General features: G+C 34.8%; 2 long non-coding RNA genes across 3 annotated transcripts in view; one reads left to right on the forward strand and one right to left on the reverse strand.

Annotated features, from left to right (window-relative positions):
* Window positions 1-596: 596 nt before the first annotated feature.
* Window positions 597-2279, forward strand: LOC131524828 (uncharacterized). The gene is made up of 5 exons (XR_009267084.1): window positions 597-736; window positions 1220-1259; window positions 1588-1660; window positions 1794-1843; window positions 2039-2279. It is a non-coding gene; the product is annotated as an uncharacterized LOC131524828 (long non-coding RNA).
* Window positions 2280-10097: 7818 nt separating this feature from the next.
* The window catches only part of LOC131524977 (uncharacterized), a 39249-nt gene continuing 26203 nt past the window's right edge, over window positions 10098-23143 (reverse strand). For both annotated transcript variants that reach the window (XR_009267133.1, XR_009267132.1), the window contains exons 6-7: window positions 21608-21724; window positions 10098-10155 (exon numbers count right to left, since the gene is read on the reverse strand). This is a non-coding gene — a long non-coding RNA (uncharacterized LOC131524977). The remainder of the gene's footprint in view (window positions 10156-21607; window positions 21725-23143) is intronic.

Here is a 23143-nt window from a genome sequence, read left to right on the forward strand (position 1 = left end):
CAGTAGGCCTACACATGGTTATATTTTAAATATTTATGTATTTATAATTTTAATATTTGGAAAAGTACAATATTTTGAAAAACATTTTTAACATTTACAATGTACAAACCTTTGTCAAATATTATTAAGCATTGCAATATTTAAAATATGTTGTTTAATATGGGTTATGCTACTTTGGTTGATTAGGCTGTTGTTCAGTATGATACATTAATTGTTATAAGCTAGGTGTTTATACATTTGTTCAAGCTTGATGCCTTTATCTTCTAATATACATTTCTGAAATTCCCACAAGGATTTCAACATCATATTTGAGAAAAAAAAAAAACGGAAAAAAACAACAACGTTTATTTGTGTTTAAATTAAAACAACACAGACTAAACCCTGATTGGTTCCAGAGCCATTGAACGGCTCTGATTGGTTCGTATGATAATAAGCTAGCAGCAGAGGGCTTCGTAAATCAAATATGATGTGCGTGCAAACGTCCGTTGAATGTGAATATAAGTCTAAATTTAAACAGTGTTATATTATATCGAGCGATCGTGTCTCTTTAGGGCGCTTGGAGGAAACCACGCAATTCATATGGATTACTTTGGCGATGAACTTTTTGAAACGTGAACATCTTTGATGAATCTTTTCATCGGAGGGACATACATCTCTCAGATTTCATTAAAATATCTCCGCTTTTCTTTCGAAGATGAACGAAAGTCTTAGATGGTTTGTTTGGAGCATCTTAAGGGTGAGTCATGGCAGAATTCAAATTGTTTTGGGGGAATTATGAAATTAATTAGAAAATATGTAAGGTATAATCAACGGCTAGCTGTGCATTAAACGATTTGAATGCAGGACGTGGAGAAGAAGAACCGCCCGATGCGCAGCGGAGTGAATTCAAATCGTTTAATGCACAGCTAGCCGTTGATTATCCCGTTTATGCCATGGTCATTTGCCAGCATTCACATATTAAAGATGTTAATAATATTTGTGCTGCAATATTTGACCGGAACATAAAAATTACGGTTATTTTTGTCTGTATTACTATTCAACTGTAATTGTATGTTACTATGGTTACCAATGTTTATATGAAGCGCATTAATATAGAACATGATTAAACTGACCTGGAACTACCTGCAGTTCAACGAATTTAATCAACACCTACCAGCCAATCAGAATCGAGTATTCAGACAGACCATGGCATAAAGCGGTATGTTCTTATTTTTACCAGCTTCTGCGAGCGTGTATGGCGTCTGGCTTCAGAACTTCAGGTAAGATTTGTATTTAATTAACGTTATTTGTCTGTACCAGTCATGTTTTTGACACATGCATTGGCAGAAAAAAATAAAATAAAATTAGTTAACATTAACATTCTTTTATTTGCAACATGAAGTATATTTATTTCTGATTTCCTGAACAATTTGGCTTCATTGTAATGAGGTTAATGATCTTTGAAAAACCATGATTATGAACATACAATTACTTTGTCTTGAGCTGATCAGCAAACTGTGGTAGTGTTGGTTGATTGGTGTCTATATTTGTTCAAGCTTGACAACCTTATGACTTTATTTTCTAATATATATATATTTCTCATTACAGATAAGAACAAAGATCAAATTGTAAGAAGGGTTGCTTATAAGAGCATACAGTACATCTGAAACTGCTGAGGCTGGTAAGGTTTTTGACTATATTTCCGACCAGGTACATTGTTCTGTCATTCTTAAATAGAAAACAAATCATCAATCATCATTTGCCTTTTTTGTGTGTGTGCGTGTAAGAAATATTAACATTTGTTGTTTTATTAGATCAGCTGCTATAGAAGACAAACTGAAATCTGAGTGCAGAGACGGGAATAGTAAGTATATTTTAATGTCGTATCACCTCTGTTATAGAGATTTTTGAATCAGGCCTAATAGAGGGGGATTCGGTCAATCTTGGAAGAAAAATGTTAGCAATGTGTCCATTCCAGGTAGCTAATTTGTGCTTCTTTTCAGTCATTCATGTAAAAATCTGTTATCTAATTTTGTTTCTGTTTTTTTTTTTTCTAAAGCTGCAAGACACTACTGACTAGGCTGTGCCCAGGTCTCCGGAACCTGTGACGACGCTCAGCTCCATCGGCCCTTAGTCTGCGGCTTCGGATCCACCAGCTCTGTCTCCATCGTTCGGCCCGCAGATGTCGGCAGCCACACCTTCTACATCTTGGCTCCTCCCTCCCTCGACTCCACCGTGTGTTGTCAGCACTGCTCTGGGTCTGTACCAACACACCTCCATCCCTCAAATGGATAAGATGGCTCTTCCATAGCATTTCAGTCTTTTTTTCATTTATGTTTTTTGTGTAATGTTTTAAAATGTACTTGAGTATGTTTGTAGTAATACAAAAATACTATAAACATACTTGTATTTCAAGTGAATTTTTAATACATTTAATAGTATGTTTTTTTTCACCAAAGTATATATGCTGCTGTACTTTTTTTAATGTACTTCATGAATATTTGTAATGTACACAATATATAATACATTAAAGTTTTCTAAATATCAAAGTGTACGTGTGTATATATTGAAAAATATAATACTAATAAATATAATATACTAGTAGTGTAATGCTAATGCATTTCTAATAAATTGAAATACAACTGAAATGTACTTGAAGCACATTAAAACGATGCTTCAAATATACCTTACCTGTAGTTCATGAAGTATTAAAAGTACATTTTAAATGTATTTTTAAAAATACACTTAAATTGCACTAAATATACTTAAAGTGGTTCCAATTTAACACAATTTCAATATATTAAATATATTACAAATATATTAAAATTTAACTTAAGCATATCTTGAAATACACTTAATATACTTAAAGTTGTTTCAAAATAATACATTTAATATGCAATTAGTACAGTATAATATAAATATATTAAGTGTGTCTGAAAAAGCACAATTTAAATATATTTCTTTTTCACCTGGGTAGTATCATCTGCGTAGAAATGGAACCTTGCTTTATCAATATTAAAATCAAGGCAATTTATATATATACTGAATAATAATGGTCCCAGCACAAATCCCTGTGGAACTCCCTTGACAACCAAAAGATCTGACTGAACACCTTCCACCTGGACACATTGGGTTCTACCCTTTAAGTAAGCAGTGAACCATAAAATAACATGATCTGATAGTCCTACCCATCTAAGCCTATCTAATAATATATTGTGATCCATAGTATGGAAGGCCTTGGATAAGTTAATAAAAAGACATGCACAATGTTGTTTATTATCCAAGGACTCCACGATGTCATTTAAAACTTTTAAGGTGGCTGTAATAGTACTATGTCCTTTACGGAAACCAGACTGATTACTAGACAAGAATTCAATTCAAAATTTGAATTTGTCAAAATATATGTGTGTTAAGCAATACAAAAGCAGACTAGACTTTTATTTTATTTTCCACAGATATTCCTGTCAGGAGCAAATGGATAGTCAAAGTAGTATTGGCACTCAGTTGGAACATGCATGCTCTTTTTCACAGCTGCATTCCGAACAGTAGCACTGTCGAGTTACTGATGATAAATGATTATCACCAGCTTTCTTACCCAACAGTCTCAAATAATAAATATATTGAAAAAAAGAATAAATAAACAAATAAATCAGCATTTTAGAGTGTATAATGCATATGTTATATGGACTACCTGAATTTCATATAGTTTGAGTCATTTGAGTAATTAGGATGAAGGAAGCAAGGCTGTGGCTAATTGGGTGAAAGGTGGATTATACCTAATATAACTAATTAAGTGTTAAGGGAAATAAGGCGTAAGAAGTTAGATTAGAGGAAAGTAACTAGAGTAAATTAGAGTAAATCAGAGGAAAGTAATAACACTGAAGAACAGAATTAAGGGAACTAATTAAAGAGCAGACATACACAACAACACATAAGATAACTTGCTTAAAAGGGCTCATACCATGAGGAATTGTCCTTGATCTTTTAAAAGTTTGTTACAAACATGGTGCAACTTTCAGAACATTTCAAACCAAGTTTTCCCTCTTCCAAAAAAAAAAAAAAAAAGAAAAGAAAATCTACTGAAACCAAGCAAAAAAAATAAAAAAGAAGCTCATTCTGAAATCCTTATGATCTCTGACCGCAGAATACTAAAACATTAACAAAATCATTATTTACACATTAAAATTTGGTATCAGTGAAGCAATATGGAGGTAGTTGGAAATATATTATTTCTAGAGATGAACCAACAGTAAGAGTAAAATGTGGCTGCATGTAACACTTACAGCTGAAGAAATTGTGACGTTTATTTTTAACCACATATTTGGATCACCTTACCCTATCTTGACAGTTGTTCAATTTTATGAACAAAATAGGTGTTTGTTGAGGGGACAGCCCTCCCAAACACATACACAAAAATAAATAAATAAATATATATATATATATATAATTATTTTATTTGTTTATTTTTTAAGAGTCACAGTGAGGGTAGAAGCTGTTCAAGAAAACATTGTAAGTATATAAAAAAGTAAAAGTAATGAAACAAAGTATGATATGATCCCTTTAAAAAAGTTATGGGGCCCAAAGCAATATATAGCCAGGGGGCCCGGGATTCTTAGGCACGGCCCTATTGGGATGTGAAACTTTAAATCAAAGAAAGCCGTTCAGAAGTTTCAGAGCATGAATAAGTGTTAAATAAAAACAAGAAATGGGGGAAAAAATAGCAGATCTGAGGATGCAGACATTTCCTACAGCAGTGACATCTTGATGGAACTCTGGCTCCCTGTAGGGCAGATTTCTAGTAGATGATTTATGGTCAGCCCAGTACTTTTGTCAAGCTGATAATACCACCCACATCTATGTTGTTAGATTTCCACAGTCCATCTCACTGATGGATCACAAGTGCACCTAAAGATCGTTGCCTTCTGTCTGCACAGTTGGAATAAAACAATCCAGGAGCAACTAGGGGCATAGAATCCATTAGAGCTGCATCATGATCCTGTGTCCCTCTGCACAGATAACATGGTTATATTTCATGTCTGTGTCTTGAGCAGGAGAAACCGTCTTCTCTGACTGTGGAGGAAATGCTGCGTTGGCTGGTTTTATGTGATTTGACATATCACTAGTTTCAGGCTCAGGGCAGCTGAGGAAAATCTTAATGACAATTTTTGATGAATGTGGGAATTGTTTGTAGAGTACTGAGAATCGCACCACTTATTTCCTTTTTGATTTACAGTTATAGGGGAGACTGGACCTATAACTATAAAGTTATGAGACAAACATCAATTTGCACAAAAGTACGTCGGTTTCAAACATACTGTATACAAATCTGTCTTCGGTTAACTGTGTTAAAATAAATAAATTAATTAATTAACAAATCTCAATCCCTCCCTTGGTCTAGCTTGTAGCCTACTATTTAAGATGCTATTTGAAACTTTGTATTGTTAGAACTTCTCATGTTATTGCCTGTTTAATTGATGACTTGATTTTATTCTTCATTTATCGCTTTGAATTAAAGTGTCTGCTAAATGAATACATGTATATGTATTCATAAATTAGCTGAGTGGTAAAACAAAATATTGCTTTCATATATGTCCCCTGTCAAATTTGTTGATTACATGTACACACAATTCAATACACACACGTATCATCATAAACTTTGGGACTGTCACACTAGTTCTGGGATTTGTTTCTTGTTCATTGTTTTCATGTCACTTATTTTGTAGTTTTGTCTTAGTCACGAGGTGTGTTTGACTTTAAGCGGTGCTGCGCAGACTGCAGACAGCTTCTTATGCTTTCGAATCTAATTTTTATTTAAAACTGTTTGCCTTTTTTCACACATACTGTACTGTGGCACATGAGCAATGTGTATTCCAATTGTTTAACACATTAGATTTACACATTAACAGGTTAGAGCATATGTACTGCACACTGTGACAAATAGTAGAGTTGAGAGTAGTGTTTTGGCACTATTTATCAACATAAGATTTTGCAATTAAACTGCTCTCAAGCTGTTGGAGAAAAAAATGTATGTTGGGCCTTATGCAAGTTAAAGAGACACACAAACATTTTCTTTTCAGTAAATCTGTCAGAATCTAGTTTATTCAAGCCATTTTAGCTACACTTTGTATAAATTACAATTTAAATGTAAATGTGATCTGCCACCTTATGTAAAGATTTTTTTGACAAGGTAAAAACAAAACAAAAAAACAGATTATTTTAATAATAATAATAATATAGGTTCATATAATTCAACCAGCAAATTTGTAAAGTTATCACATTTATTCAGATCTGTTAACAGACTGAGTCGTCAGCAAAATAAATCAAGCATGCTAATTAAAAGCATCCAAGTATCCTTTTTTTTTTCTTTTCCACAAATGAATTATTTCAGATTAAGTCATACAAACCTGTCAAATAATCTATATCAGAAAGTTATCCAATATGACCAAAACAGATATTAGAATGTCGTTAACACAATTTTCCTCAAGCGTGTAAAACCCTCCATGATAATGGACCTTTTTTGAGATAATGATTTGAAATTAAATGAAAGAATGTTTTGTTGTTCTGTCACGTTGATTGAAAATTGCAGGTAAACACACAATGAGTGGATAGCCTGAGGAGGGGTGAGAAAAATGTGCAGCAGAAACTCCTGAGATAAACACCAACAAACTCTGGCTTGATAAAAACCCCAATCCAGAGTGAATTAGGATACAACTGCATGTTTATCCCTCACTGTCTCTTTTCTGTGATATGAAATAAATAAGTAAACAGAAATCCTTTTGCAGAAACCTGTCACAAAAGCTTTACGATTAGGGAGGGATGAGAGCGCACTATGACATGCCGCCTGATAACAATGACAGAGTGAAATGAAAATTTTACTTTCCTTCCCTCAGAGAAAGTAAGAAAGGAGAAAACATCAGGTTAATTTTTTGACATTTTGTACCCAAACCTGTCTCTTGCTTTGTGCCGAAGTGGTTTTTCTCCATGAAAATGCTAGCGTGTGGACACATACCAAATATACACCAAACTCGTCTTAAACGCTATCTCGCCGTTCAAACACCCATGTGCAGAAAAGGCTCTAAACCCCAACGGCAGCATCGTGAAGTTATCTTCAGTCAAACATATGTGAGGATTGGAATACTGGATGTTTTTTTTCCTTGCTAACCTCTGATGATTCACCACCCCACACCCCAGGAACCTGTGACAAACCTTTAAAAGGCTTTTAACCCGTAATGTCATTGCAGTCATCATTTGCTCACTCACTGAAAAAAAAAAAAAAAAAAATTCCAGCAGGAAACAATGCAGAAAATACCAAATCAGGACTCTTAAAAGTAATTTCAGAGCAGGCTTTGTAACCCAGCTGGGCAGGTTTTTACGGCTGAAGTGTGGTTAATGGAATGATGAATGGTGTGCCAGGTATTATTTTCAAACAAGCATATGGCTATCTATTAAATATTAATGTGTTCCATTTTTACTATACAACTGCAGCTAGAAGGGTAATTCTCTTACACAGGGCAAGGTGCAGCAGAGACGGAACTCAATCAACCCACAATTCTCAGCAAGGTGCACAGTCTTACCATAAGGTTTTTGTCTCCTGGCCTCTCATCATGTCCCAAATGTTCTATTCACGCACTTATGCAGCCTTTACTATCGCAGTTTTATCTGTGTCTTAACAGTATAAAGAGCTAAAATGTGTTGAGTTTAGCTTAACTTCCGAAATTCGGCATATTAGTTTAAATACATGGTGCATCCAAGTACTGTTGGAACAGGTACTAGATATGAATTTGAACCTACTTCACATCCATTAAAAAAATATGTTCCGTGTAGTATGAATATGGTTAGTATGAAATTCGGACGTACCACATCCAATGTGTTGTTATTATCACATGACCTACCAGCGTCAGTGGTCACACTTTATATTAGGTGGCCTTAACTACTATGTACTTGCATCAAAAAATAAGTACAATGTACTTATTGTGGTCATATTGTATTGCAAAACACTTTTGCTGCTATTGAGGTGGGATACGGGTAAGGTTAGGGACAGGTTTGGTGGCATGAGTAGGTTTAAAGGTGGGTTAAGGTGTGAGGGATGGGTCAACAGTATAATTATAAATGTAATTACAGAAATTAATTACAGATGTAATTACAGGTATTTTTAAAAATATAAGTACAATGTAAAAACATGTATGTACACAATAAGTGTGTTGTACCAAATTATTAATTTAAAGGCAAGTACACTCTAGTTAAAGCCACCTAATATAAAGTGGGACTGCGTCAGTTGTGTCGCTTCACTACCATTCATATATCCTCTCCCATGGCCTCATGGGATATCAATGTGCCATTGAATGCACAATTCTGAATCCCAGCCAGTCATCCAGGCACTTTTTGCCTACTTTTTTTTTGCATACTATAGTATTTGGCTTTCAGATGCAGCACCAAACATTCCATCAAATTGCTCCGTCTTGTAAAAGCATTGCCAATATCTTTGAATTGTGGCTTGCACTTGTGTAACTAAATCTGAATATCTTTAACACATCAGCCATTGCCCCACACTGGCTAACCAATTTTATTTATTTATTTTAAAAATAAGTGTCTTAGCCACTGTTATATTCATAGCATATTATGACCTCTATTGTTTTTATAGAGAGAAAAAAATGGGGAACTTAATTAAAAAACTTAAGAGTTGGAAATGGTTGGAATGAAAAACTAAAAAAATATGACCTTTAATAATGTAATGGAACTGTTGTCTGAAATGTTCAACCTGGTCTCATAAAAATACGTACCTCTGCGCACTTTTTGTGCGACACCGTTTTACGTACCTTGCTGCACGTTTCGCCGCAGTTTCAAATAGAAATGTCCACTGAGTGGCGCTAAAACACAGGTTCAATATGTGAACCCTGGCACGTTTTTATTACGTAGATATTGGTACGTATTGCTTTTTTTTATTACGTTGATTCAGATACTGTACGTATTGCGGCGGTTCGGAATTCAACTATACGGGGACTGTCGCTAAAGGTTTATGCTCTATCGTGTTGGAAACATGCCCTACACCAAATCCAGCCCTAAACCTACCAGATAGTGTTAACAAATGCAAAACTGATGCCATTTGAACTTCCTTTTACGCAGATTTTATCTGCTTTGTCGAACCGTAGTTACACGGGATTCGAACCGGTGCTTCTTGTCTCCTAAGTCCATCTCCGTCCTCCGTAAGCTACCGAACAAATTTATCATCTTTGAAAACACATAGATATGAAGCTGGATGTGTGCAATGCTAACGTTCAAAAGCATCAGTTTTCAAATCTCTCAGCATATTAATATTGTTTTGAAGTCATAGCATGATATTCTTCAAGTAATTGTGCGAAAAAAATACGCTTTATTAATCGCAACTCTCTAAATTTGTGTGAAAGTGTTCATTTATTTTGGAAACTGCAGTGATATGTACTTATTGGTACATATTTCGTGTCACACTAAAAAGTGCACCCAGGTACCTAAATGCCATGAGACCAGGTAGGAAATGTTACAAAGTAGCTAGTGAGCAGATGTTTTGTGTCATATCTTTTACTATAGTGTGTATTTTTGCTTGGCAGGAATGCTTGCGTTTTATATTTATCATTAATTGCAGAAAATTTAATCCATAAGTAATTCATAAGCAATCCTGATACACAACTAACCTGTCATCCTAAGGCACGTTCCAGGTGTTTTCTCTCCATTATGCACACTATCCAAAAAAATTGTTTTCCTTTAGTGCTAACCCACCTGGATGTGCTGCGTCAGTGAGGGGGTTAAATTATGATTTGATTTCATATGTATGATACTTATTGAGGGGAACACGAGTAACCTTATTTTCATCCCCCCATACATCTAAAACTACAAAACAAACACAGCTCTTCCCTCATGCATGTGTCCTCAGGTCAGCAGCCCTAAAGAGGAATCACCCTCATTTTAGTCCTGTCACTTTACAAATTACCTGATGTATCTCTGCAACAAAGTGATGGGTAAACAAACAAACAGACACTATCACACTTTAACAGATAAGCAACAACAACAAATAATAATAACAATAACTTAAGTCAGTAATGGTTAAAAATATAATTTTTTAATTTTCATTTTATTTCCAGATTCAGGCCGTCTGTGCTATTGAAGTCACCCATCTTACTGTGCACTGTATTCCCACAAGGCCTGGTAAGAACAAAGAAAGGGGAAAAACAGGAGTAGAGTTTGAATTGTGTATTCTATAGTTTGTACAGTAGTTTCATTTATTCTATTTGCATTATGCTTTCGGTGCAACATGAACACTCAACTAAAGATAAAGAGAAGCAAGGAAACAAGACAAGATCAGATGACACAAGATGAGATGAGGGGAAAAAAAGTTGGAGGCAGACAAAATCAAGGAAATGACAAGACCAGGACTGACAGCAGGAGAACAGCAGAGAATAAGCACAGGTACATGCAGTAGTTATACAGCTAGGAGTCAACGCTAAAATGATCAGATTTTTAACTACACATTAATACATATATCTATTTATATTTGCTGAGAAATTATGATTTTATATACAGTATATAGCCTATAGAGGAACAAACATTTTAGATATTCAAAATGCTAGTAAAAATTAGGTTAAAAATGATGAATAATGCTTTTCTTTTTTACAACAAAAGGAAGAATAATGATATTAAGTTATGTACATTTATAGGTGTCAGTGTAACAACAGTGATAAACAATATGTACCTGCAGATTGTAATGCATGACAAATACCATGCAGAAACATTGGTAACACTTTACAATAAGGTTCATTAGTTAACTACATTAGTTAACATGAACTAATAATGAACTGCACTTATACAGCGTTTATTAATCTTTGTCAATGTTAATTTCAACATTTAATAATACATTATTAAAATCTTGTTAACATTAGGTAATGCACTGTGAACTAACATGAACTAACAATGAACATCTGTATTTTTATTAACTAACGTTAGCGAAGATTAGTAAATACAGTAACAAATGTATTGCTCATAGTTAGTTCATGTTAGTTAATACATTAATGTTTAACTAATGAACCTTATTGTAAAGTGTTACCGAAACATTCTTGAACATTTTTGAAACATTCGTGAAAATAATTATTGAATCATATGTACTGTGTCAATTCATTGACATGAACAGTTTGAACTGATTCATGAAAAGAATCAAGCACATTACAGTTCAAAAGACTGGAGTCAGAAGTTCCTTATGTTCACCTAGGCTGCATTTATATTATTGAAAATAACTGTAATATTATGGAATTTTATTACAATTTCAAATACCCGTTTTCACTTTTTAAAATGCTTGTTTTTCCTGTGATGCAAAACTGAATTTTTAGCAGCCATTACTTTAGTCTTAAGTGTCACACGACCCTTCAGAAATCATTCTAATATGCTGATTTGATGATCTTATCTTTACCAGTTGTGCTACTTCCTTTTTTTCCTTTTAGAAAGTGTGACACAGTGTGTGTGTATATATATATATATATATATATATATATATATACAGTCATGGCCAAAAATATCAGCACCCTTGGTAAATATGATCAAAGAAGGCCGTGAAAATTAATCTGCATTGTTAATCCTTTTGATCTTTTTGAACATTCACAAAAATCTAACCTTTCATTAGATGATAAGAATTTAAAATGGGGGGAAATATCATTATGAAATAAATGTTTTTCTCTAATACACATTGGCCACAATTAACGGCACCCTTTTATTCAATACTTTTTGAAACCTCCATTTGCCAGTTTAACAGGTCTAAATTTTCTCATATAATGCCTGATGAGGTTAGAGAACACCTGACAAGAGATCAGAGAACATTCCTTCATTCAGAATCACTCCAGCCCCTTTAGATTCCCAGCTCTCTGTTGATGCTTCTCCTCTTCAGTTCACTCCACTCATTTTCTATAGGGTTCAGGTCAGAGGACTGGAATGGCCATAGCAGAAGCTTGGTTTTGTGCTCAGTGCTTTGTGCTCAGTGACCCATTTTTGTGTTGTTTTTGAGGTTAATGTTTGGATTATTGTACAGCTGGAAGATCCAAACATGGCCCATTATAAGATTTCTAGCAGAGTCAGTCATTGATTTTTTTATCTGTTGGTATTTGATAGAATCCATGATGCTAAACAAAATGTCCAGGACCTCCAGCAGAAATATAGGCCCACAACATAAAAAATGCAGCAGTATATTTCATTGTACACATGGGGTACTTTTTATCCCTGTGTTCACCAAACACATCTTGAGTGTTTGCTGCTAAAAAGCTATTTTTTAAGTTTCATCTGACCATAGAAGCCAGTCCCATTTGAAGTTCCAGTCGTATCTGATAACTGAATATGCTGGAGTTTGTTTTTGGATGAGCTATTATAATTTTTCTTGAAATCCTCCCAAACAAATTGCATTTTCTGCAATTCTCCAGCTGTGGTCCTTGGAGAGTCTTTAGCCACTCAAACTCTCCTTCTCACCGTGCATTAGGACGATATAGACAGACGTCCTCTTCCAGGCAGTTTCATTTTATTTTGATTGGAAATTCTTAATTATTGCCCTGATGGTGGAAATGGGGATTTTCACTGCTCTAGCTCTTTTCTTACAGCCACTTCACTAATTTGTGAAGCTCAATTATCTTTTGCTGCACATCAGAAATATATTATTTGGTTTTTGTCATTGTGATGGATGATTAAGGGAATTTGGGCTTTGTTTCCCTCCTATTTATATTTCTGTGAAACATGAAGCCATGGCTGGATAATTTCATGTTCATAATAAGTTAAGTTAAGTCATGACGTATTGTCAAGTATGGTGACCCATACTCAAAATGGTGCTCTGCATTTAACCCATCCAAGTACACACACACGAAGGTGGAGAGAGTGCTGTTCATTCACAATCCCCACCATCAATTCCTGCAGGTGCGGGAATCGAACCAGCAACCTTCAGGTTACAAGCCCGACTCCCTAACCATTATGCCACAACTACACACCCTGGAGTGCTCAAAATTGTGAATATGAATGGGAATATACTTCAGAGATATTTTACTCATAAGAATTTCTAGGGGTGCCAATAATTGTGTCCAACATGTATTTGAGAAAAACAATTATTTCATAATGATATTTCCCCCCCATTTTAAATTCTTATCCAATGAAAGGTTAGATTTTTGTGAATTTTTTTTAAATGAAAGATCAAAAGGATTAACAATGCAGATTCATTTTCACGGCCACCTTTGATCATATTTAACAAGGGTACTGATAGGCAGGTAGCTCAATATGTATGTATATCCAGTATGGTTAGCATAAAGAGTCCACTTTGTATGAACGAGACCGGACACTGAGTGAAGTGAGGCATGTGCTTTTGAAGGAGTCCTGATGAGAGTGCAAATTCAGGTGCGTGCAATCAGTATTCAGGTGACGGTGTGCGCTGTGATTGGGTGGTGGATGAGCCTGGCCGATCTGTGATATATACAGTGAGGGAAAAAAAAAATGTATCCCCTGCTGATTTTGTACGTTTGCCCACTGACAACGAAATGATCAGTCTATAATTTTAATGGTCGGTTTATTTGAACAGTGAGAGACAGAATAACAACAACAAAAAAAAAAAATACAGAAAAATGCATTTCAAAAAAGTTATTAATTTATTTGCATTTTAATGAGTGAAATAAGTATTTGACCCCTTCGCAAACCATGACTTAGTACTTGGTGGCAAAACCCTTGTTGGCAATCACAGAGGTCACACATTTCTTGTAGTTGGTCACCAGGTTTGCACACATCTCAGGTGGGATTTTGTCCCACTCCTCTTTGCAGATCCTCTCCAAGTCATTAAGGTTTCGAGGCTGACGTTTGGCAACTCAATCTTTTGCTCCCTCCACAGATTTTCTATGGGATTAAGGTCTGGAGACTGGCTAGGCCACTCCAGAACCTTAAAGTGCTTCTTCTTGAGCCACTCCTTTGTTGCCTTGGCCGTGTGTTTTGGGTCATTGTCATGCTGGAATACCCATCCATGACCCATTTTCAATACCCTGGCCCTGACGGTACATGGCCCCGTCCATCGTCCCTTTGATGCGGTGCAGTTGTCCTGTCCCCTTAGCAGAAAAGCACCCCCAAAGCATAATGTTTCCACCTCCATGTTTGACGGTGGGGATGGTGTTCTTGGGGTCATAGGCAGCGTTCCTCCTCCTCCAACTGTTGTCACCTTCTCACCAAGCTGCTTGGCGATGGTCTTGTAGCCCATTCCAGCCTTGTGTAGGTCTACAATCTTGTCCCTGACATCCTTGGACAGCTCTTTGGTCTTGGCCATGGTGGAGAGTTTGGAATCTGATTGATTGATTGCTTCTGTGGACAGGTGTCTTTTATACAGGTAACAAACTGAGATATCTCCCTTTAAGAGAGTGTTCCTAATATCAGCTCCTTACCTGTACAAAAGACACCTGGGAGCCAGAAATTTTGCTGATTGATAGGGGATCAAATACTTATTTAACTCATTAAAATGCAAATCAATTTATAACTTTTTTGAAATACGTTTTTTTCTGGATTTTTTTGTTGTTATTCTGTCTCTCACTGTTCAAATAAACCTACCATTAAAATTATAGAGTGATAATTTCTTTGTCAGTGGGCAAACGTACAAAATCAGCAGGGGATCAAATAATGTTCCCTCACCTCATGTGTGTGTGTGTCTGTGTGTGTGTTTTGGAAAAGCAAGGAAAGCAATGGAAAAAAATTAAAATGTAATTTAAATTAGTCTAATGGCTTATGGTATTTATGGAACTTAATGGCCAACTAATTGTATTAATTGTGTAATTATTGTGATTAATTGATAATTGTATTAATTGTGTAATTATTTGATGTATAATGCAACTTTAGCAACAGCTCTTGAGAAACCAGAAGCACGGCGATAAATAAATTAATGTTGTGTTTAATATACAATGGGGTTAGTAAGTGAAATTCTCATCAACTCAATAAAATTGCGCAAAGCATAAAGAAATAATTAGTTCAAACTTGTCATACTTGTCCATGGCTGCAGAGACAGGAAATGATACGTGACCTCCTAACTTCTTTTCACAGGCAAGAAACCTTTCAGTCTGACAGGAAACAAACCTTTATCTCAGCAGGACTGTTAATTCAGCACTAAAAGTCTTCAATGCTGACTGGGGAAAACAGCAGCGAAAGCAGCCACTTCAATACCTGTCTCCTATTCTGTGAATTTGCAAACTAGCTTCCTGTCTACCAACTGCTGCTTTCACTTTAGCTAAGTTTATATAAAGACATTTTATTATATATTACAATTAGCATATGAATTTACCACTAACTGTTCTTTTCAATAGTGTCTTCATTATAGGTATTACTCAATTGCGCTGATTTCAATGGCGTTTCATATCCTAGAATGATATTCTTTAATGATTTTTAATGGCAAATGACATTTGCTTTCTGCACTGACAGGCACAATTATGCTTTACAGTTTTACATTTAAACTGATTTTATAATAATGTTTTATTTAAACAATACTGTCTACCACTTGTTCTTTGTCCAAGTCTGACTTAAAAAGGACATTATTACAGCTTGTTCTATTGAAGTCAAATTTATATTTTATTTTGCATTATTATTAGTTTGCCCTTCTTACTAATTGCCTGCAATGACATCCAGTAGCCATCAACTCAGTAATTATATGTTTTACTAATACATTGTCAAACTTGAGTTTAGGTCAACCATTTAACTTGTAAGCACAGTAAGTGGTTCGCAAAATCACATAATGAGGTTTTTAAATGATTTAAAAATTGCACATCTTTGTCCTTTATAAACAAGAGTTGTATAGTGAAGTAGGCCTATTATCAAACTGTTCTAAGTCTCACATCCACTGAAACATAACCTTCTCATCAGACATTAACATTATTGCTCAATGAACAGGATTGATTCTTTGCAGAAAGTTGAAAAGCAGTATGTCGCAACAATATGCCATAACAGAATCACTCCAGTAAGCTCATAACTAACATTGTGTCCATGTATCAGCATTGCAGCAGGCACATAGACTGAATTCCTCCAGAGGAGCAACTCATTTGCATTTTTATAACAGTGCCGGCGGTTCTAGCTCTAATGACAGATCCTATACACGGTACGAGGTGATTGGACGGCAAAGTGGCTCAATTACAAGGCAGAGAAAACATGCAATGTTAATATACCACAGAGTAAACTGTCCAGTCTTTTTACACAAAACACCACTCAGCTTTACACAAGTTCAGGTGACTGCAGCATAAACATTCTCGAATATGTGGCTGATTTATGAACTCACCTTAGAAGCAAAGCAAAAGGATGCTAACAATTTTGAGTAATACGCAAACAATCTTACTCAAAGTTCTTCATATTAGCAACCCTCATATTCATATAAAGATTGAAATTCACATATTCATATTAAGATTTGTTCAAACTGTAAGATTTGTTCAAATCCTACAGAGATGCAAGGCATTAGTTCAAATATTCTAAAAGGAATAGTTCAACCAAAAATGATAAATTAGCTGAAAATTCAGGCCATCCAAGATGTAGATGAGTTTGATTCTTCATCAGAACAGATTTGGAGAAATGTAGCATTACATCACTACCTTGCCAATGGATCATCTGCAGTGAATGGGTGACGTCAGAATGAGAGTCCAAGCAGCTGATAAAAATATCACAATAATCCACATGACTTCGGTCCATTAATTAATGTCTTGTGAAACAAAAAGCTTCATGTTTGTATTAAACGAATCCAAGATGTTTTAAGTGCTTCCAGAGTCCTTTATCCATAATATTGGTTTCTTCAGTGAAAAAAGCATAACATTGCTTTCTTCATGGTTCTCTCCTCTGAATCAGGAGAGAAATATGCACAGATCAAGGAATGTTTACAAGAAGAAAAAAAAAAAGTCTAAAATAATTATAAAACATATCTAAAAAATGGATTTTGATGTGAGAGGGCAACCAGACTTTCCAGTAGAGGAAGCGTTATTATGGGTTTTGGATTATGAATTGTTTTGGCCAGAAGTTTTAATGCCTTGATGGATTCGTTTCTTACAAACAAAAATCACAGAATCTTGTGAGCCACCTACATAGGCTACATTTCAAGGCATCATATTCATATATTAAAGAACACCGTTTTAAAAGGTACACATACCAAATTCTAAGGCAGCATTGCATTCATCTTTTGCAGAGAAGGCAATCCCAAAATGCATCTTTGCGTATAAAGAGAAATGTTTGATTATACATGTATTTATAAATTATTTATTACAGATAAGGATGCATGTATTAAAATTCACTATTTTAGAGAATGAGATTGTTAGCTTAGCAACATGTTAACAGAAACTGAATATCAGTCAATGAGTCGAGTCTCAAATGCACTTTCAGAAACTTATAATTTCAGTTTCATTTCAGTTAAGATGCTGCCTATGTAGATTAAAGGTTTTAAAATAGAGTCTTAGATTTGATTAAGACTACTATGATTAGCTGCCAACAGGATAATGTCTATGGATAGGACATCAAAAGGAAATGAATGAAAATCATTCATTTTATAATGTGCGTATAGCTCTGCTTGTGATTTTCCTGAAATGTCCAGTAATATTATTCATTATTCTCATCCAACCCATCTATGGATGTGTAAAATATTACACAACATCCAATAGGAATCCAGGAGTCCAAAAGATTCTACTGGATAATTGCAATTTTAGACTGGCGGTTAGACTGACATGTGCAGAAACTCTGCTGTATGATTCGATGTTGTATTTATGCTGGTGTAGGTAAATGCTGCATGAATTAAAGGTCAGATTCTTTTTATCCACTTATATAATCCACTTATGAAATCTTATATCTTACATTGGCTCTGCAACAGAGGGAGTGAGAGAGCAAGAGCTCCAGAGAGAAATGGCTCCACTCAATTTTCAGTTTTTCCGGCTGAGCGCCCTGTGAAGGACACATGGAGGCTGATTAGATGTGGCACTCGTTGGACACAGTCCTTCCCGGCGTTTGTTCAGCTCCCCACACAGACTGTGTCCATATACAGAGTCTCTCCAGCCTTCAAATGCCCACACGGCACAGCAGTGGCCCACATTTGAGTCAATCCTGTTATGCAGAACATATTTTATGCCCCCATCACATACACTATTAAATACACTAAAATACACATACACTAAAATATTAAACTTTCCATTTTTAAGGACAGAAATCATAATAGTTTGCTTTTGTTAATCAAAATATCACAAGTGTGCAGGAGGGTGAATTTTGCAAAATACAACTAACAATTTAATAAGAAATATTCCAGAGTTTTATTTTTATTTTTTTCTCACTGAAATTATTATTATTATTAACACCCCATTATTGTTTTAATTGGTAAAAGATAGTATTTTGTAATATCTAGGTATGCACAATATATATTGATTTTGGTTATTAGCTGAATTGTTTGTTTGTTTGTTTGAAGAGACAAAAAAAAAAAAAATAGTTTGGTATCTAGATTGCAATTTCCATCAACTAATGATCTCAAAGTTATTATTATTATTATTATTTTATAATTTAATAATGCCAGTGTTCAATTGATGTTGTGTTAGTGTAAAGTACTTTTATAGATAGTATAGATTTTTAATATCAGCTATTAATCAGTCCAAAACATTAAAATAATTTGCAGCATGTATATACTGTATAATTAATTAATATAGTCCGTTCGCCCGTCCGTCCGTATTGGATTGGACTGCTGCCCACAAAGCTGTCTAACTAAAAAAATAATAATAATAATAAAAAAAAAAGCCTCTTCAAAATTTTCTTTTTTCTTTTTTTCCCAGTAAAACAAGAACATGAACTTCATTAAATATTAGCAAGGGAGTTTATGAATTCTGTGATGTTTATGGCATTAGTTTGTTTGCCTTCTTCCATCCTATTTTGTAAAAATACATAAATCACTGAGATAACATCAATATTTCGAATGACTAAACATCCCAAGCAATAGCTTTGCTTTATAGGTCTTATTTAGCTCTCCAGTTTCATCATATTCATTTAATAGCAATGTTTTAATAAATTTATTAATAAATTAAAGTGTCTGAGTTTAACCAGGTAAATATTTCTGAAAGTCAGGTGTATAAATATTTCCTTAAATTACAACACAGCCATATATTGTTTATAAAAATCAACTGTACAGTAGGTTCAAAAGGTGCTGCATGACAGAAATAACCCATTTATGCTCACACACGCCTGGAAACCCACACTTTCCATGAACACAGTCTTGTCTTTCTCTTTATAAGCCAGAATATCTATTTAGAGCCAAAGCTGTTGTGAGCCGTTTCTCTCAGAGCCAAGGAAAAATAACGGCTTTCCTCAACACTTATTTAGCTTTTTCTAGTAGGACCAGCTGTGCAGGAAGTCCTCCTAGCATCTAAAGTGAACTGTGAATGAACAGCATGAATTTATGTGTTCCGACACAAAGCAATTATGAGCCATTGTGTTGAATTATGAATAGGACAGTGTATTAATTTTCTATGGGCATTGATTACTTATGAATTGTTGATTGATTGCTTCCATATTTGAGATGAGTTCCAGTGAGAATCAAATAATTAATGACTAATCACTAAATTCGAATTTAACATATTTGTTTTCTTTAGTATTTAAAGGGATAGTTCTCCCAAGAAATGAAAATTGTCATAATTTGCTCACGATCATGTTTCTCCAAACCCATAAGGATTGAGTATCTTCGAAACACAAATTAAGATTATTTAACGAAACCTGAGAGGTTCTGTAGTTACAATATGTGATGTACTCAGTATATTTATGTGTTCTTATGTGTGAATAAGAACTTAAATTAAAACTGTTAATTATTTAAAGCAAGCATATCTCTTCTCAAGACTTGGATTAAATTGCTCAGTTCACATGGACTTGTTTTAAGATTGATTTGTTTTACAAAGTTTTGGTCATCTATCTTTCAGTTGAAGGACATAAACCTCCCAGATTGCATAAAAATATCATCATTTGTGATTCAAAGAATAATCAAAGTCTTATGAGTTTGGAATAACATGAAGGTGAGTAAATGATGACAGAATTTTTATTCTTGGGCAAAGTGTCCATTTAATGAAAAGAATATGTGCAAATGATTTTTCATTGGTTAGACTGTTGAATTTATGAGGTCATTAACACCTGTTCATTTACGGCATCTTTACCCTGTTCCTTTTTCTCCAGCATGCAGTTACTGTAGTAATTGTGTATAATCAGCCTTTCACATATATTCACTTCTTTTCTTCTTCTTCTTCTTAGCTGGATGAAGCTTGATGAGGTGTTGTGTTGGTCTTGTACTTTGGGCTGCCCTTTTAAGGGTTGGAGATGTGAGTCCATAATTTATGTGAATTACACCAACTGGAAGGTTAGTAAGGGTCACCAGTGACCACTACCATCTGCACATTTATAGTAAATTGCTACCTAGGAACCATCTTCACAATCAGCCAACCTCTGTGAATTGCTTTAGGGGGGGGAAACAAAGTGGTCATGGAATGACCCATTGTGATCCCAAATTTTGAAGCAAATTACTTCTGATATCTGCACAACATTTTACATCCTAAAATCTGTATATATTGCAATAAGAGAAGGTTCATGTCATGTTTCCTTTTTTTTTAATTTTCACACAATGTATTACTAAAACAGCTGTGATGTCAACAAGGTAAACGTCAAGTGAGATACTGGGGTTTCGGATCAGGTTTTTGGATCCCAGTTACACTTCTTACTTGAGTTCCACAGGTGTGAATATTCTCATCACATCAACAGCTATATTTAATGCAAAGATCTGAAAATTGACATAATATAATATATACATATACATATACATATGGTGTTTTGCCTTGTATACATATTTGCCTTATGTTGTCACATTTCAAAGTGTGAAATTCTGCATTTTTATTTCTCTCTGTACTGGCCCTTAAAACATGTAGATGTAGTCATGTTGTAGTCAGTCATTATTGTGGCAATAAGGCACATTTTGCACACTTTAGACACTTTTTGTCACATATGCAAACACTTTAGCACGGCATTTTTAAGCAACCATATAAACACATACTAATTGAAAATAACCACTTCAGCAAGCAGTGCATTAATTAGTGTAATCATTTTTTGGATTTACATAACCTCTTAATTAGGTGTTTTATAAAAACGTGTTATTCTGCTTTTAGCAGATTTATGCTGTGCATCTTGGAGCTACAATATTACTTCAGGCATATTTCTCTAATGAATCTCCATTGTGAGTGGAACAGTCAGTAATGGACCACATTGCACTTCCTTCAAACCAGATCCACTTAAATTCACATTACATGCACGCATATTATCAAATGTTAAAGTATATCTTGCAATCCACGCAGGGATTCCCATGTTTCCACTAACCAAGTGATGATTTCAAACCAGACCTAGACTATCTTGCCATGATGAAAAGCAACGATGAAAATGTTGAAATTAAGTAGAGAATTAAATACAAGTGTCAGGTGAGATTTACAACCACCTTTGAAAGTAGCCCAAAGCGAATGTCAAAAAATAAATGTGTAAAAGTGCCCTATGTCACCCCTACAGACCAAAAACACAGGTTCACTCAGCAGGTAAAATCTCCCAAGCCTCTTTTTCAGTTTGACCTAAGTCAGGCTGACATCCTCACCTCCTATCAGTAGACTATTTCTGGAAGAGTGTAAGTCATGCTGACACTGCTGCTCCTGGGGAATGGAAGCTTCCTTCCTGCTGCTTGGGCCGCAGTAACTCATCTACAACTAGTTGTCTAAGAAAAAAAAGGAAAAAAAGGAATATTATAATATGCAGACCTTTCTTTCTGATCTTATTGGCATGTCAGAAGTATAGAAACTCAGTAATCACTTCAGAAATTCATTAATATGCATAATTGTATATAATATAAGCCTTATTACGGATGAAACAGATGAGAAAAAAAAGGCCAAATCAGTGCTTTTAGTTTAAAATTAACCTTGTCCTTTCATACTCTTCCATTGTAAATATTTCCTCTTATATAGACTGGGAACATTTCAAATCTTGCTTAACGATAACTGATTTTCCATTACATATGCAGGACAACAGCAGATGCAATGTCAAATTCAATAAATCATGCGTGGCTTGCGCTCCGAGTGTGAGGTTTTTGAGTCTATATTACTGTGCGGTGAATTATTGTGGCCCTAACTGTCTTCAGACTTATAAAACATTTCTATAAACAGCTCAAAGGCAGGTGATAGCTGGACAACAATGCTGAATCTCGCAGGAAACTATTATTCTTTTCATCCTGTGAGAAAATAACATGCCACCGGTTCTTCCCTTTTTCAATATTTGTGCTATAATCAGAGATTCAACCTTTACCAAGCTATTATCCCTGTATTGCAAACGAAAACATACACAATGTTTTGCAATGTTCTGTTGACAGTCTTTTTCGCAGGGTATTAACAAAAAAGCCCTTCCGAATTTCACTTTTTATGGCGGAACAATTGGGCCTATTTTGTGGTCATAATTTTTTGATCAGTATTGGAGGGTAATGTTCCCTGTGCAGTCATAAATTAGCATAATAACCATTGTCTGGCATTATGCTTCAGTTGGGTGGCTCTCTCTCCTCTGCCTCTCTCCTCTGCCTCTCTCTCTCTATATATATATATACTGTATATATAACAGGTGTAGTTAGGGATCTGTTTTCTTAGCTTTCCTACCCGTGAGCTGATCATTCTGTCTTTGTTATTATCCATTAGATTATGTTCATAAATATTCTTTATGAATTGTTGTGCATTATTTTCTGAATGTTTGAGTTGAACTCCGTAAATTAATTAAATAGAGGCTTCCTGAAATTCACATCAGGTGTTCCTTTATTTAATTGTTTGAATTAATGAGCCTTAAAATGGTTATGGGCCGTAGCAATATATATATATTAGTGCTGTCAATCGATTAAAAAAAAAGTTTAATCATGATTAATCACAAATTTAAAATACTAGGATTTACCTGTAAATGTGTTGAAAAAGAAATGCATGACAAACTAGTTTAAGGAAACAGAACCTTTCACACTTCCGCAGGTATGAGACATAATCCTTCTTATTCTTTTATCATTATTCTTTTGTTTTTATTCAGCTATTATCAGCCTTTAAACTGGCAATAAAACGTTTACCAAGCCACATCGCAGTATACATTTACCCAACTATTATCAAAAGTA

The sequence above is a fragment of the Onychostoma macrolepis genome, chromosome 18, assembly GCF_012432095.1.
Source record: "Onychostoma macrolepis isolate SWU-2019 chromosome 18, ASM1243209v1, whole genome shotgun sequence".
Classification (NCBI taxonomy): Eukaryota; Metazoa; Chordata; class Actinopteri; order Cypriniformes; family Cyprinidae; genus Onychostoma; species Onychostoma macrolepis.